Below are 14,656 nucleotides of genomic sequence, written 5' to 3'. Positions count from 1 at the left end.
GCTCAGTTTTCAGCTCATGCCTGCTGCAGACTGCCAAGATGGAAAGAAGCGTTTTCCTGCCAGCTGGGATATTTTTTGTGTGGTGGTTGGGGGAGGGAGAACACTTGGTGCCCACCCACTACTTGCCTAGGCCCACCCAAAATCTATTGTCTGGCTACGCCCCTGAAAGATGGCCCATTAGCTTCAAACAGTACCTGCATTCTGCAAAATGCTGAAACCAAAGCACATTACAAAGTCTCCACACTTCCAGTGAATTTCAGTGGGCTTTGGTGGTGCTGACTTAACCAAACATCTCTAAATATTCAGTTAGCTTTAACTGGATTTGGAACCACAGAGTATGGACTTCTCAGTGATTTATGCTTGGGTTGCTAAGAATTTCGTCTGTGTAAAGCTGCTGTGGATCTGATATTTCCCTCAGCTACAGCCGCTCCTGTGTTGCTAAAGTCTGGTCTCCTTGATGTGATTTATTTATTTATTTGTTGCATTTGTATCCTACGTTTTCCCACCTATTTTCAGGCTCAATGTGGCTTACAATATTACATCATGTCAAGCATCATTCAAGAGTAGATACACAATTAATTACATACAGAACAAGTGTAACATAGTGGATGTAATCAATTCAGTAAACAAGAAAACATTCAGAGTATCAAGTGAATAGCGGTAATTTTAGCAAACATGTTCTTATGTTAAACAGCAATGCTTGAATCTTGCAATTTTTGTGGAGACATAACCTCCAGGACACAAGGGAAATTTTGGCCAGCTAATGTGGCTGTGGGGTGGGGTGCAATTTTGCATTTGCATAACCTGACAACTACTGTGGGGGTGGGGTGGGATGAAAGAAGAATTTATCTGTCATTCTGCTCAGAATCAGAGGAGGCTGTGTTCAAATGTGCATATAAATTACAGAATGCTATAATTTATACATGTTCTAGCTTTACAACTGAGTGCAGGTATACACACCAGCTATAGGGCTGGTATAAGTACTTGAGCCTTAAATGTAAGTGCTTTTCACCACCTTGGGCTACTGTCCTTCTCTTCTTAGAACAGACTTAAAATGTGCACCATAACTTACGCCTTTGATAGGCACCCCAATATAGAATTATCATCTACAGGGCAGCCAGTAAATGTATAACTTCTCTTTACAGGTATTTTGAAGTGGTATCCCCCAGATTCTATATATGGTGCCAAGATTCTGGCACTGAAATTTGCATGCGGATCAAAGATCCGTGCACAAATCACTTAACTGCAATTAATTGATGTTAACAATCAAATATTGCATTTAATCTGCAACATTTGTCCACATGTTTGTTTACTCCTTCAAAGAATTGAAGTAAATTGGTCAGGCAAGATTTCCCCACACAAGAGCCGTGCTGACTTGGTCTCAGTAATCCATGTCCTTGGATGTGCTCTGTAATTTTGTTTTTAATACTGATCACTAACAGAAACTGAATGAAACAAGCGCTAACTTCCAAGCGACTATGTAACATGTCTAATCTTAGAAACGACAACCTGTTTGGAAAATGTGGGGTACAAATGCAGAAATAAAATAATAAATATATACCTGTCCAGATCTTCCCCTTCCTCTGTGGTCCCCTTCATCTCCAAGTTCCTGTGCTATTTGTCCTGTAGGGCAGCCCCAGCCCTACAGCAAGAGCAAGTAAAAAAAAAAAAAATTGCATGGGGAATGCAAATCTTCAGGGCTCACAGGGCCTGAGCTGAATTTTCTTTCCTGAGTTGCTGCTACTGTAGGGCTTGGATTGGAGTTGATCTGCAGGACAAGATGCACTGCAGCAGCAGGCCTGGAGGGATATATTGCATTTTCAATAATGCACCAGTATTTACCAAAAGCAGGCACTTGAGCAGGGGTTGTTAACTTTTTTTTTTGGTTCCCACACCCCTTTAGCTGATCAATGAAACCCTCACACCCCCTTCCTAAAGCATGTGTCCACTAATGACTACTGACAGCTACATACGTTGCTATTAGATGCTAACAGTGCTGACTGCTAACATGTCACTAAAATTGCAGTATTATACAATTGTACTACCAATAACTGTCCTAACTGCCTTCAGTGTGTCTAGAAAGTTTCAATAAATTGCCTCAGATTTCAAGACCCTTCTCCGCACCCTGTTTGACCTCTTCTCTTTGAGGCTAAGGGCACCACTGGTTATTAACCCCTGCACTAGAGGTAGTAGTTGCCTACATTGTCTATCCTTAATCCAGGCTTGCCTGTCTTTCCAAACTGATCATGAGCCCAAACTGGCAAGTTCCCCTAACAGTTTGTTTTCTAGAAGGGAGAAAAACCCTCTAGGTTGTGCTGCATTCTCCTTCTAAGGGCCTACGCTGAAGGCTCAGTCTAGGAACTGATTGCCAGATTTCTCCAGGAGGAGAACGCCAGGGAGGTTACAAAGTGGGTTCTTACTACTCCTTCAAATTCTTCTTGCAGACTCCCTAATGTTCTCTAGAGAAGACATTTCTAGAGCAGGGATTCCCAAAACCTGTCCTCTGGGATTCCCAAGTAGTCAGGGTTATGGGATAGCCACAATGAATATGCATGAGATAAATTTGCATTTAATGAAGGTGTGCATACAATTTTTTTTCATGTATACTCATTGCTAATATCCTGAATACCTGTTAGGAGTTCTCTAGGCTAGGTTCGAGAACTAGTGGCTACAGGTCTTCCAAGAGTGATTTACAAGGAGTCTACCAAGCTGTTTCATAGGGGCTTAAAGAACTACGTATCCTTCTACAAAGCACCATTCCACTGGCGTGCAGTTGAGTTTGAAAAAGTAGCAACTCTTGGTTTCCATATGAAATATCGTATTTCTAAGAGATTTGGCAAGCTTCTCTGTATCTAATGGCTCCATACCTGGAGGAGTGGACCTAGGCACCTGCTCATCTCAGTCAACCATGCACAAGTGTTCTAATCAGGGCAGCAACTTGGAGAGCAGCCCTGAACCTCCTTGTATCTCATCCCAGTGCAGTGGCAGCAATCACGGAGCACAGGACCTTCTAGAGCTTGGTACCTGTGAAACAGTACTGTCACAGGAACCTCACTAGTTCTATCAGCTCCTCATATATGGGCTTCCTGTTCAATAAGGAAATATACTCATAAGCAGTGTCACAGTGGAACCTGTGAATGTACTTGTTCTCAGATACTGTACTCCTTGACTTCTGCCTCTGCCAAATCTCCACTGTTATCACCATTAGGAAGAGCTGCCCTTCTGAATGGCATGCTAGACTGAATGGGGAGTTTCTCCTTAGGGAATAATAATGAGCTAGCATAGTTCTACTCTGAAGTACTTGGCTTGCATAGACTACCCCTTTACATATGGCACATCATATTTCTATATTTTTGATTAGTCCTTTTCTAATAATCTATTTGCATTTGTGAATAGTAGAGGAGCTCAATAAACTGTTCCTATTTCATTTCAATTATTGATTGAACTGTAGGCACCTTTTTGTTTTTGTTTTTTGCACTGTCATCTTAGACAGTGCACCAAAAATATACTTTAGACTTCATGTAATGTGGCTCAATAAAACATAGGATCACTTATAACCTAGTCATGGGTTGGATGCTTATTTATTGAACTATTATATATTACACTGTGGGGCTCATTTTTAAAAAGAGAAAAAGTATAAAAACAGCATAAAGTGACATGTGGTCATTTTTCTCCAAAAAGGTCCAAAAAACGATTTCCAAAACTCAGATTCAAGTCGTTTTTCTCAGTAGTGTGTGCAAATCACAAGGGGGCACGTTAGTGTTGGGATTTGGGTATTTCCAAAATTGGATGTTTTCTTGCCATAATGGAGCAAAGCAAAAACATTGAGGGCTAAATGTTAGATGTTTTTTGGTCTAGACCTATTTCAGTCATACCAAAACGTCACAAAAAGGTGCCCTAAATTACCAGATGACCACTGGAGGGATTAAGACATGATCCCCTTACTCTCTCGGTCGTCACTGACCCCCTCCCACTCCCCAAAGATGTGAAAGCCTCTATGATGTATCAGATGTTATGACCAGTCCTATAAGAGCAGCAAGCAGGTCCCTGAAGTAGCCTAGTGGTTGATGCAGTGAACTGTAGAGGAGGGGACCAAGGTCCACATCCTACTAGTATGCTTATACCAAAAACCTAATGTACCTCTGTATAGGTGACACTTGCAGCCATAAGGGCTATTGTAGGTATTTGGTGGGGTTTAGAGCAGTGGCAGCCCAACCATTATGCCACCTGAGGCCACTCTTCCTGGAGTGGCATTTCCCCTTCAGTGGCGTTCCTAGGGGGGCTGGCACCCAGGGCGGATTGCTGATTCGCCCCGTCCCCCCCCCCCCCGGGTGCAGTGCCCCCCCCCTGATGCAGCGCGGACCCCCCCGGCGAAAGGACACCCCCGCGAAGGAAGCCCCCCCCCGCCGGGTGCACGCTGCCGGGGGGGGGGGGGTGCCGCGCGCGCCTGTCCTCCATTGTTCCATGCTTCTTCTCTGCCCCGGAACAGGAAGTAACCTGTTCCGGGGCAGAGAAGAAGCATGGAACAACGGAGGACAGGCGCATGCAGCACCCCCCCCCCGGCGGCGTGCACCCGGGGCGGACCGCACCCACCACCCCCCCCTAGGAACGCCACTGTTCCCCTTCTTTCCTTCACCCCCTTCCCCGAGTTTACCTTTTTTTCCCATTTTCTAAAAGGCAGCGGCAGAAGCGATTCCCATACACTGCCCTGCCACCGGCACCAACCTCTTTTCTTTACTGTGGCCGCCTCTCTGATGTAACTTCCTGTTTCCTCACTGCTGGGATGTCAGTGTGGCCAGACTACTTAGGGCCCTGTTTACTAAGCAGCACTAAGGGCGTGCTAGCATTTTTAGCACGCATTAAATGCTATAGATACCCATACGGGTGTATCTAGCATTCAGCACGCACACATTTTAAGTGTACACTAAAAACACAAGTGTGTGTTAGTAAACAGGGCCTTAAGAATGCTGCCCCCCCCCCCCATACATCCCAATGGCTTGTTTTTGAGAGTTTTCCCTTGGATTTTTTTAATGGTCCTAAAAGATAGACATACTGAGCACAAAAAATCATCTAGCAAATGGCCATTTTTGAAACAAAAAGCTATATATTTTCTGGTTTGAAAATGGCCATGTTTGTTTCTGGATTTTTGGATGTTTTTCCCCAAACGTCCAAAATCGGATTTGAATGCCATATTGAAAATGCCCATTCACAGATGTTATATAACATGGATTCACTTATAACACAGACAAAAAGCCTAACCCCCAACATCAGTATTTTATGGGATCTACAGGGTAATACAATAATTTGTTTTATTTAGATAAAATATGGAAAAAAGAACTTGGATAAAATCATTTCTTTGGCCACATAGATGATCTTCTCACACTGGGAAATCCTTTCACTGTGCTGCTGAATTTTGATCTGATCTTAAATGTTTAATTATACTGCAAGAAAGGTGATATTCCAGCAGTATATCACAAATGTATAGTGCATTCATAAACACAGAACCTTCTCTTAGTGGTTTCGTTTCAGTGAAAGTTTACAGAATATAATTTCCCTTGGCACTCATTGCTTAAAAGTGCTTGAGCAATAAGTTTTACAGTTTCAAGAGCTTTCAAACCATTACAGAGAGAACTCACTTGCTCCTGGAGCTGTGGCCTTCAGTTATAATTAATAAACTAATTTCACTGGCAGAAATATTAACTCATAGAACACATTACCCACTTTGCTTCCATAGAGACTGGATTTTGCACAGAGCACCAAACCTACTATACACATTGATCTCACTGCTGGAGCTGTCAAGTAGTGCTCCAGCTGGAAGTGTGGTCTGTGCCCAGGATGGCAATGTAAGGAATCCTTTTTCTAGCCAAGAATAACATCCTAACTAATCACAGATTTTCCTCAAACCTGATGTGGTTTTGAAGTTTAATGGTTGTAACAGTGGACTTCAGAAATGTCATCAAGCATTATTAAAGACATTAAAGGATTTTGTGAATTTTGATACGATTAAATATGTGCAGGTGGGGTGAACTGATGGCCCAGTTGTGCTGCACAGCGAGACACTCACACTAAATTCAATGATCCAGCCCCTGGTTGTCCTATAGCTAGTAGAGGCAATTTTACTGAAAGAATGGAGCTATTCATTGCTCTACAGTGACACCTACTGGTTGACTCTGAAGTGTCTATGAATTAGTTTATCCTTAGGACTGTAGTTGAATAGCTGGACTTGAAAGACAGCAAAAGGATTAAAAACTGAGAACAATCCAGAGTAGATGTGAATGAAAGAACCATAATGCTGTAGTCACAACTGGAGTAGGATGGTGCTGCCAGGAAAAAAAAATCATGTGAAAATAAATCCATGGTAAAGGTGGTTGTGCATTACTACTACTACTACTACTACTATTTAGCATTTCTATAGCGCTACAAGGCATACGCAGCGCTGCACAAACATAGAAGAAAGACAGTCCCTGTTCAAAGAGCTTACAATCTAATAGACAAAAAATAAATAAAGTAGGCAAATCAAATCAATTAATGTGAACGGGAAGGAAGAGAGGAGGGTAGGTGGAGGCGAGTGGTTACAAGTAGTTACGAGTCAAAAGCAATGTTAAAGAGGTGGGCTTTCAGTCTAGATTTAAAGGTGGCCAAGGATGGGGCAAGACGTAGGGGCTCAGGAAGTTTATTCCAGGCGTAGGGTGCAGCGAGACAGAAGGCGCGAAGTCTGGAGTTGGCAGTAGTGGAGAAGGGAACAGATAAGAAGGATTTATCCATGGAGCGGAGTGCACGGGAAGGGGTGTAGGGAAGAACGAGTGTGGAGAGATACTGGGGAGCAGCAGAGTGAATACATTTATAGGTTAGTAGAAGAAGTTTGAACAGGATGCGAAAACGGATAGGGAGCCAGTGAAGGGTCTTGAGGAGAGGGGTAGTATGAGTAAAGCGACCCTGGCGGAAGATGAGACGGGCAGCAGAGTTTTGAACCAACTGGAGAGGGGAGAGGTGACTAAGTGGGAGGCCAGCAAGAAGCAGATTGCAATAGTCTAAACGAGAGGTGACAAGGGTGTGGATGAGGGTTTTGGTAGAGTGCTCGGAAAGAAAGGGGCGGATTTTACGGATGTTGTAAAAAAAGAAACGACAGGTCTTGGCGGTCTGCTGGATATGAGCAGAGAAGGAGAGAGAAGAGTCAAAGATGACCCCAAGGTTTCGAGCTGAGGAGACAGGGAGAATGAGAGAGCCATCAACAGAAATAGAAAGCGGGGGGAGCGGGGAGGTGGGTTTGGGGGGGAAAATGAGAAGCTCGGTTTTGGTCATATTTAATTTCAGGTGGCGTTGAGACATCCAGGCAGCAATGTCAGACAAGCACGCTGAAACTTTGGTTTGGATGCAAGGTGAGATATCAGGGGTAGAAAGGTAGATTTGGGAGTCATCAGCATAGAGATGGTAGGAAAAGCCATGGGATGAGATTAATGAACCAAGGGAAGAAGTGTAGATAGAAAAGAGGAGGGGACCAAGAACAGAACCCTGAGGTACGCCGACAGGCAGAGGGATAGAAGTAGAAGAGGATCCACCAGAGTGAACACTAAAGGTGCGGAGGGAGAGGTAGGAAGAGAACCAGGAAAGGACAGAGCCCTGGAATCCAAGTGAGGACAGGGTATCGAGAAGTATGCTGTGATCGACAGTGTCAAAAGCAGCGGAAAGATCAAGAAGATTGAGGATGGAATATTGACCTCTGGATTTAGCCAGTAATAGGTCATTGGAGACTTTAGTAAGCGCAGTTTCGGTTGAGTGGAGAGGGCGAAAACCAGATTGTAGTGGGTCAAGAATAGCATGTGAGGAGAGAAAATCAAGGCAGCGGCGGTGAACAGCACGCTCAAGTAATTTGGAGAGAAAAGGAAGGAGGGAGATGGGTCGGTAATTAGAGGGACAAGTAGGGTCAAGTGAAGGCTTCTTAAGGAGAGGTGTGACCACAGCATGTTTAAAGGCAGCAGGGACAGTCGCAGTGGAAAGTGAGAGGTTGAGAATGTGACAGATAAAAGGAATAAGAGTAGGAGAGATGGCATTAAGAAGGTGGATGGGAATGGGATCAGAGGTTTCCATTTACTAAGCTATGTTATGGCAATAACACATATTAATTGGCAATGTACATTATTTGCAAATACTGTAGCTGAGCATTGTATTTTTTAACACAACGCATATTAAATAATAATCTAAGGAACAAGCAAATACACGCAAAACAGCTCATTATTCTGGAAAATAAATAGCACAGCTTGTGTTAAACTTTGCAAGCTGTGATGTTCATTGAAAATTAAGAGATGTTGTTGATATTGCTCCAGAAGCATTGGCCAGCTAACATGCAAAGAGGCTGGGCAAGGTAGAAAAAAATAATATTTCTACTCCTATAATTCTCAATCCAGCTGAAAGAGTAAGTCTCCCCTGGACCCACTCTCTACCCCCTACTCCTTTCCCTTTGAAATGACAAGGAATTTAGTCCTATCTGTCTTTCAACCCCTCCCCCCTCCCCGGTGGGTAGTTGTGTGCAGAAGTGATCCCCAGTCACTTTTACCCCAGCAGCATCTTCTGTAAAACTGGCAGCTTTAGACCCCTAGGACTAAATTCAATACATTTAGGATAGTATTTTGTAAAGGGTGCTCTGTCCAGAGTATCCTGTATAGAATACTTAATTAGCATGCATTTCATCCCCCAGATTCTATTTATCATACCTACAGTTCCACACTGAAATCCAAGTGTATTCTATAATGATGTGTGTAACTTAATTGGCTTAAAAGCTAATCAGTGTTGATAACAAGTCTTAACGAGCAATAATGAGCACTAATTGGCAAAAAATAGAATTTACGCACATAACTCACTATAGGACCCTTTTACTAAGCTGTGTAAGCGTCTATGCGCGCCCAACGCATGCCAAAATAGTTACCAAATGGCTACCGCACGGCCTTTGCGGTAATTTCATTTTTTGCGCACATCCACTGCACGTGCACAATATTTGCTATTTTCTGACTCACATTAGCTACGCACACCAAGTGGCATTTGGCGCATGTAGGTCGCCCGGTTACAGCGTGAGACTTTACTGCTAGGTCAATGGTTGGCGGTAAGGTTTCAGACCCAAAATGGACGCGCTGTAATTTTGATTTTGCCGCATGTCCATTTTTGGCAAAAATAAAAAAAGGGCTTTTCTACAGGTGTGCTAAAAAATGGATGGCTGCATGCCCAAACCCCACGCCTACACTACCGCAACCCATTTTTCAGCACACCTTAGTAAAAGGACCCCTAAGCATATTCTGTAATGCACTGTGCCTAAATTATAATGCATGCAGCCAAAAAAGGACGTGGTTTTGGGTGAGGTAATGGCCGTTTTGTGGGCATTCCAAAATTTACATGCACATTTATAGAATATGGCCCTGTTGTCATGCCTGTGGTCGTGACCCCTCTTAGGCTTACTTATTTCTGGCGATCAGCTTCTAAGCTGGCATCTGGCTGGTCTTTCTGGGTTGGCTCTGTCTCTGTCTCTGTCTCTGTGTGCTGGCTGCTTCCAGCATGGCTCTGATTGCTCCTCTGTGTGGCACCTGTGTATGCTGAGCCTCTCTATACTTCAGTATGCTTTCTGCCTGCTTCTTGGTTTGTGCTCCCCTCGCCCTCTGGTGGCCAGACCTGGTGGCTGCATTGGATTGTCTGTGTGCTGTTTCTCGTTCCAGACTTCAGCCCAGTTCAGTCCGGATCTTCTGGCCTGCCAGACTTGCTTGTCTTTTTTGAGCCTGCACACCACCCATAGCTGCCTGGTGATTGCTGCAGCTAAATCTCAGCTGCTGCTGGGCTTATTAGCCATTTGGAAACTCTCTGCTTTACCTTTGCATCGCCTAAGGTCCTGGTTTGTTGGTGCTTGCTGCACTTCTGCCTAGTCCAGTTTATAGTCTATATTCTTGCCTGATTCTAGTTTAGTCTTTGTGTAGCTTCTTGTACTGTATTGCTTGTTTCTCAGTCTTGTTTCTTGTCTGTCAGTATTTGTACCCTGTTTTGCGGCTGCCTGACAACTTTCAGTTCTTTCTCTTATCTATCAGTGTTTTTTCCCTGTTTCAGTGGCTGCTTGCAGCTTTCAGTTCTGTCTCTTGTCTACCAGTGTTTGTTCCCTGTTTCAGTGGCTGCTTGCAGCTTTCAGTTCTGTCCCTTGTCTGTCTGAGAGTCCTAGTCTAGTATTCTGCCTAGCCTCCCTGTGTGCTCTAGTCCCTAAGTGTATCCTGCTGGTATCCAGTTCCGGCCCTGTCCAGCAAGTCCTGCTGGCCACCTGCACCCAGGGGCTCAACTCCTGAGGAATGGTGGTCAAGTGCAGGTGAAGTCTAGCTGGCCCTGTCAGAGTTCTGCCTTATCCCTGTGTGGGGTGGTTTTGCCTGCCACTGCCGCTCCTCGGCAGTGGCCCAAGAGCTCACAAACCTAGTTCCTGCTTTGGAAAACGTGACACTTGTGCACCTAAATCTATGCGCCAACATGCCATGTTTCCCTTGGTATAAATGGATGTGTGTAGTTTTAAACACTGTGATAGCAACTAAGCGTATTTTATATACCACACCTAAATATAGGCGCCGCTTACAGAACATGCTTAGGTGGAAATTTATTACGCACAGAGTTTTCAGGAGCCATATATAGAATCTGGCCTAACTTTGCACCTAACGTTGGGTGCGAGCATTGGTGCGAATGTTGGTGCCCAACTGATGGCAGTTAGGCATGCCTAGTTTCTGGGAATACTCCTGACCCACCTATGCCTCACCCATGGCCATGCCCTCTTTGGAGTTACACCCTATGAAACTTAGGTGCATGTTAAAGAATAGGGCGTAGGGCAAATCTGCGTGTCACTCCTAATTACTGCCAATTAAGTGTTTTTTTTTTTAGCTCCAATAATTAGTACCTTATTGTCTAATTAGTTTATGTGCAGATTTTTGATTCACACCCAAATTGGGGTGACCTGTACAGAATCTGGGGGGCTAGTGATCTAAGGTGAGGAGATGGCTGGGGGGAGATATAATAGAGGTCTATAAAATACTAAGTGGAGTGGAAATGGTAGATGTGAATTGCTTGTTTACTCTTTCCAAATATACTAGGACTAGGGGGCATGCAATGAAGCTACTAAGTAGTAAATATAAAAAAAAACTGGAGAAAATATTTGTGTGATTAAACTCTGGAATTCATTGCCAGAGAACGTGGTAAAAGCAGTTAGCAGGGTTTAAAAAAGGTTTGGCTAATTTCCTAAAAGTCTATAAGCCATTATTAAGATGGACTTGGGAAAATCCACTGCTTTTTTCTAGAATAAGCAGCATAAAATCTGTACTAACGTTATGCGATCTTGCCAGGTACTTGTGACCTGGATTGGCCACTGTTGGAAACTGGATAGTGGGTCTCGGTGGTTATCCTAGGTTGGCTGCCACCCGGGGCGGATCGCTGCTGCGCACCCCCCCCCCCCCGGGTGCAGTGGCGTCTGTCCCCCCAGGATGCTGCACGACCCCCCCCCCCCCCCGGTGCAATGACACCCCCTCTCCGGCGCATCAAGCCCCACTCCCCCGGGTGCATTCTTGGCTGCTGGAGGGTGCAGAGAGCAGCCGCACGCCTGTCGGCTCCGCTGGCTCCCTGCTCCCTCTGCCCCCTGGGCAGACTTCTATGGTCTGTGCCCTCAGAAAGGCAAGGACAAATCAAACTCGGGTATACATATAAAGTATCTTGTTGGGCAGACTGGATGGACCATACAGGTATTTATCTGCCATCATTTACTATGTTACTATGTTACCCTCCTATGAATTCCTACAAATAATTTCAAGATTAAAATTGATACTGTAATATCTTTTAAGATTTCTCTGTGTTGGAAGTCACAACATTTTAATAATTGCTAAACCAACATGACTGAATGCGATGCCCACCGACACAGTTCATTTGTTATTTATGAGTTTTCAACATGGAGCAGAAACTGTGCTTGAAGGTAGAATCTAAATCAAGTGCTTAAATATTTACAGAATTTATGGATAGTAGATCCACAGTGTATGCATTAATAATATTGTCACTTTGAGAGGGTACATTTATAGATCATTTTCACAAGTAAAAAAGTTTCTTATAAAATTAGGTCATGCCTAAAAATATGCATGGTGCAAACCAGCACATAACTGTCCATTAGGTGTGCTCAAGGGTGGGGTTTGGGAAAAATGTAGGCAGAGTCATGATGTACATATGTGTTTTATAAAATACACGTGATAAGAACATAGAACATAAGAGCAGGTACTCTGGGTTAGACCAATGGTCCATCTAGCTCAGTATCCTGTTTTCCAAACAGTGGCCAAGCCAGGTCACAAGTACCTGGCAGAAACCCAAATTGTGGAAACAACCCATACTACAAATCCCAGGGCAAGCAGTTGCTTCCCATGTCTGTCTCAATAGCAGACTATGGACTTTTCCTCCAGGAATTTGTCCAAACCTTTTTTTTTTAACCCAGATACGCTAACTGCTGTTACCACATCCTCCGACAAAGAGTTCCAGAGCCTAACTATTCGTTGAGTGAAAAAATATTTCCTTCTGTTTGTTTTAAAAGTATTTCCATGTAACTTCTTCGAGTGTCCCCTAGTCTTTGCACTTTTGGAACGAGTAAAAAATCAATTGACTTCTACTCGTTTTACACCACTCAGGATTTTGTAGACCTCTGTTATATCTCCCCTCATCCATCTCTTTTCCAAGTTGAAGAGCCCTAACCTCTTTAGCCTTTCCTCATACGAGAGGAGTTCCATCCCCTTTATCATTTTAGTCGCTCTTCTTTGAACCTTTTCTAATCCGCTATATCTTTTTAAAGATACGGCAGCCAGAACTGAACACAATACTCAAGGTGTGGACACACCATGGAGCGATACAAAGGCATTATAGTATTTTCAGTCTTATTCACCATCCCTTTCCTAATAATTCCTAGCATCCTGTTTGCTCTTTTGGCTGCCGCCACATACTAAGCAGAAGTTTTCAGCATATTATCTACAATGACACCCAAATCTTTAACTGACCCCCAAGGTGGACCCTAACATCATGTGTATTGTATGCACATGCATTTATACCCTACTCTCAAGAAAGTGTAATGTCCATATCTTCAATCTAGGCACAATTTCTGCCAGTTTTCATAGGGGGCCCTTTTACTAAGCCACAGTAGGGCTATCTCGTGGGTAGCATGCGCCAAATCGATGCTAGGATAGCATGGGTGCCCAGCGGTAGTTCCAAAGTTGGCACATGCAGTTTACCGTGGTAAGAACATAATTTTCTATTTTCTACCATGCAGGGCATTCACGATGGTAATTGCAGTGCAGACATATTGCCTCATGCTGCCTGATTACTGAACGAGTAGCACCTGAGCCCTTACCGCCTTCTAAGTAGGTGGTGGTAAGGGCTCAGGAAGTAAATAGCTGCACATGAATTTTAGTATTCACGCACGACCATTTACTGCCCCAATTAGGAAAAGGACTTTTCCCCGCAGCAGTAAAAAATGACCTAGCGCATGCCAATTTCACGTGTCAAAACTAGCACAGTCACTTTTTACTGCAGTTTAGTAAAAGGTCCCCTTAGTATTTTATGAAGACACAGGGGTGCCTATTCTGCTTATTTTCGAAGCAGAAGGGCGGCCATCTTCTGACACAAATCAGGAGATGGCCAGCCTTCTGCTAAAGCTGGCCAAATCGGTATAATCGAAAGCCGATTTTGGCCGGCTTCAACTGCTTTCCGTCGCAGGGCCGGCCAAAGTTCAAGGGGGTGTGTCAGCAGTGTACCGAAGGCGGAACGGGGCGTGGTTAAGAGATGGCCGGTCGATAATGGAAAAAAGAAGGCCGGCCCTGATGAGCATTTGCCCAACTTTACTTGGTCCCTTCTTGTACACGACCAAGCCTTGAAAAGGTGCCCGAACTGACCAGATGAGGAGAGAAGAGGAGACACACCGGTTGCATGTCATGGAGCGCTGCCCGTCCAAGACGAGATATGAATGCCAGGGATATGCACTATAATTATTTTATCACAATGCGGCTTAGTAAACAGGGCCCTATATTACCACATGCTAACTGATTAGTGTATGGATAACTCATAGGCCCTTACCGCTTACAAAATAGATGTCAGTAAGCTCCACGGTAATTTTAAAAATGACCATGTGCTAATAGCAAAATGTAGTTATTTAGTTAGGCAAACAATATACCGCCTTAACTAATGGATAGATCTAGGCGGTGTACAATTTAAAAACAATAGTAAGAAGTGAGGAAAGGAACTACAATATGTTGATAGAAAAGTAGCACATTCATTCAATCAAACTAGGCTAGACAGCAACTAGGATTTCAGGGAAAGGGGACATGATGCAAGAAACTAATTACACAATGGTGCCTCACACTGCACTGGAGAAGCCAATGTGAAACCAGTCTGTTATCATTGTAAGACAAACACAAATGGAGAGTCCCCTTGTGTTGTCAGGAGTCCCCGGTATGGTTGCCAGGAGTCATAGAGGGGCATAATCGAACGGGGCACCCATCTATAAGGGCGCCCATCTCTAAGGACAGCTCCGTAAAGGGGATGGGCGTCCATCTTTCATTTCGATAATACGGTCGGAGCCGGCCAAATCTCAACATTTAGGTCGATCTAAATGTTGAGATCGCCGACCTTA

The sequence above is a fragment of the Microcaecilia unicolor genome, chromosome 5 (genome assembly GCF_901765095.1).
Source record: "Microcaecilia unicolor chromosome 5, aMicUni1.1, whole genome shotgun sequence".
Lineage (NCBI taxonomy): Eukaryota > Metazoa > Chordata > Amphibia > Gymnophiona > Siphonopidae > Microcaecilia > Microcaecilia unicolor.
Note: the sequence above shows the minus strand (reverse complement) of the source record.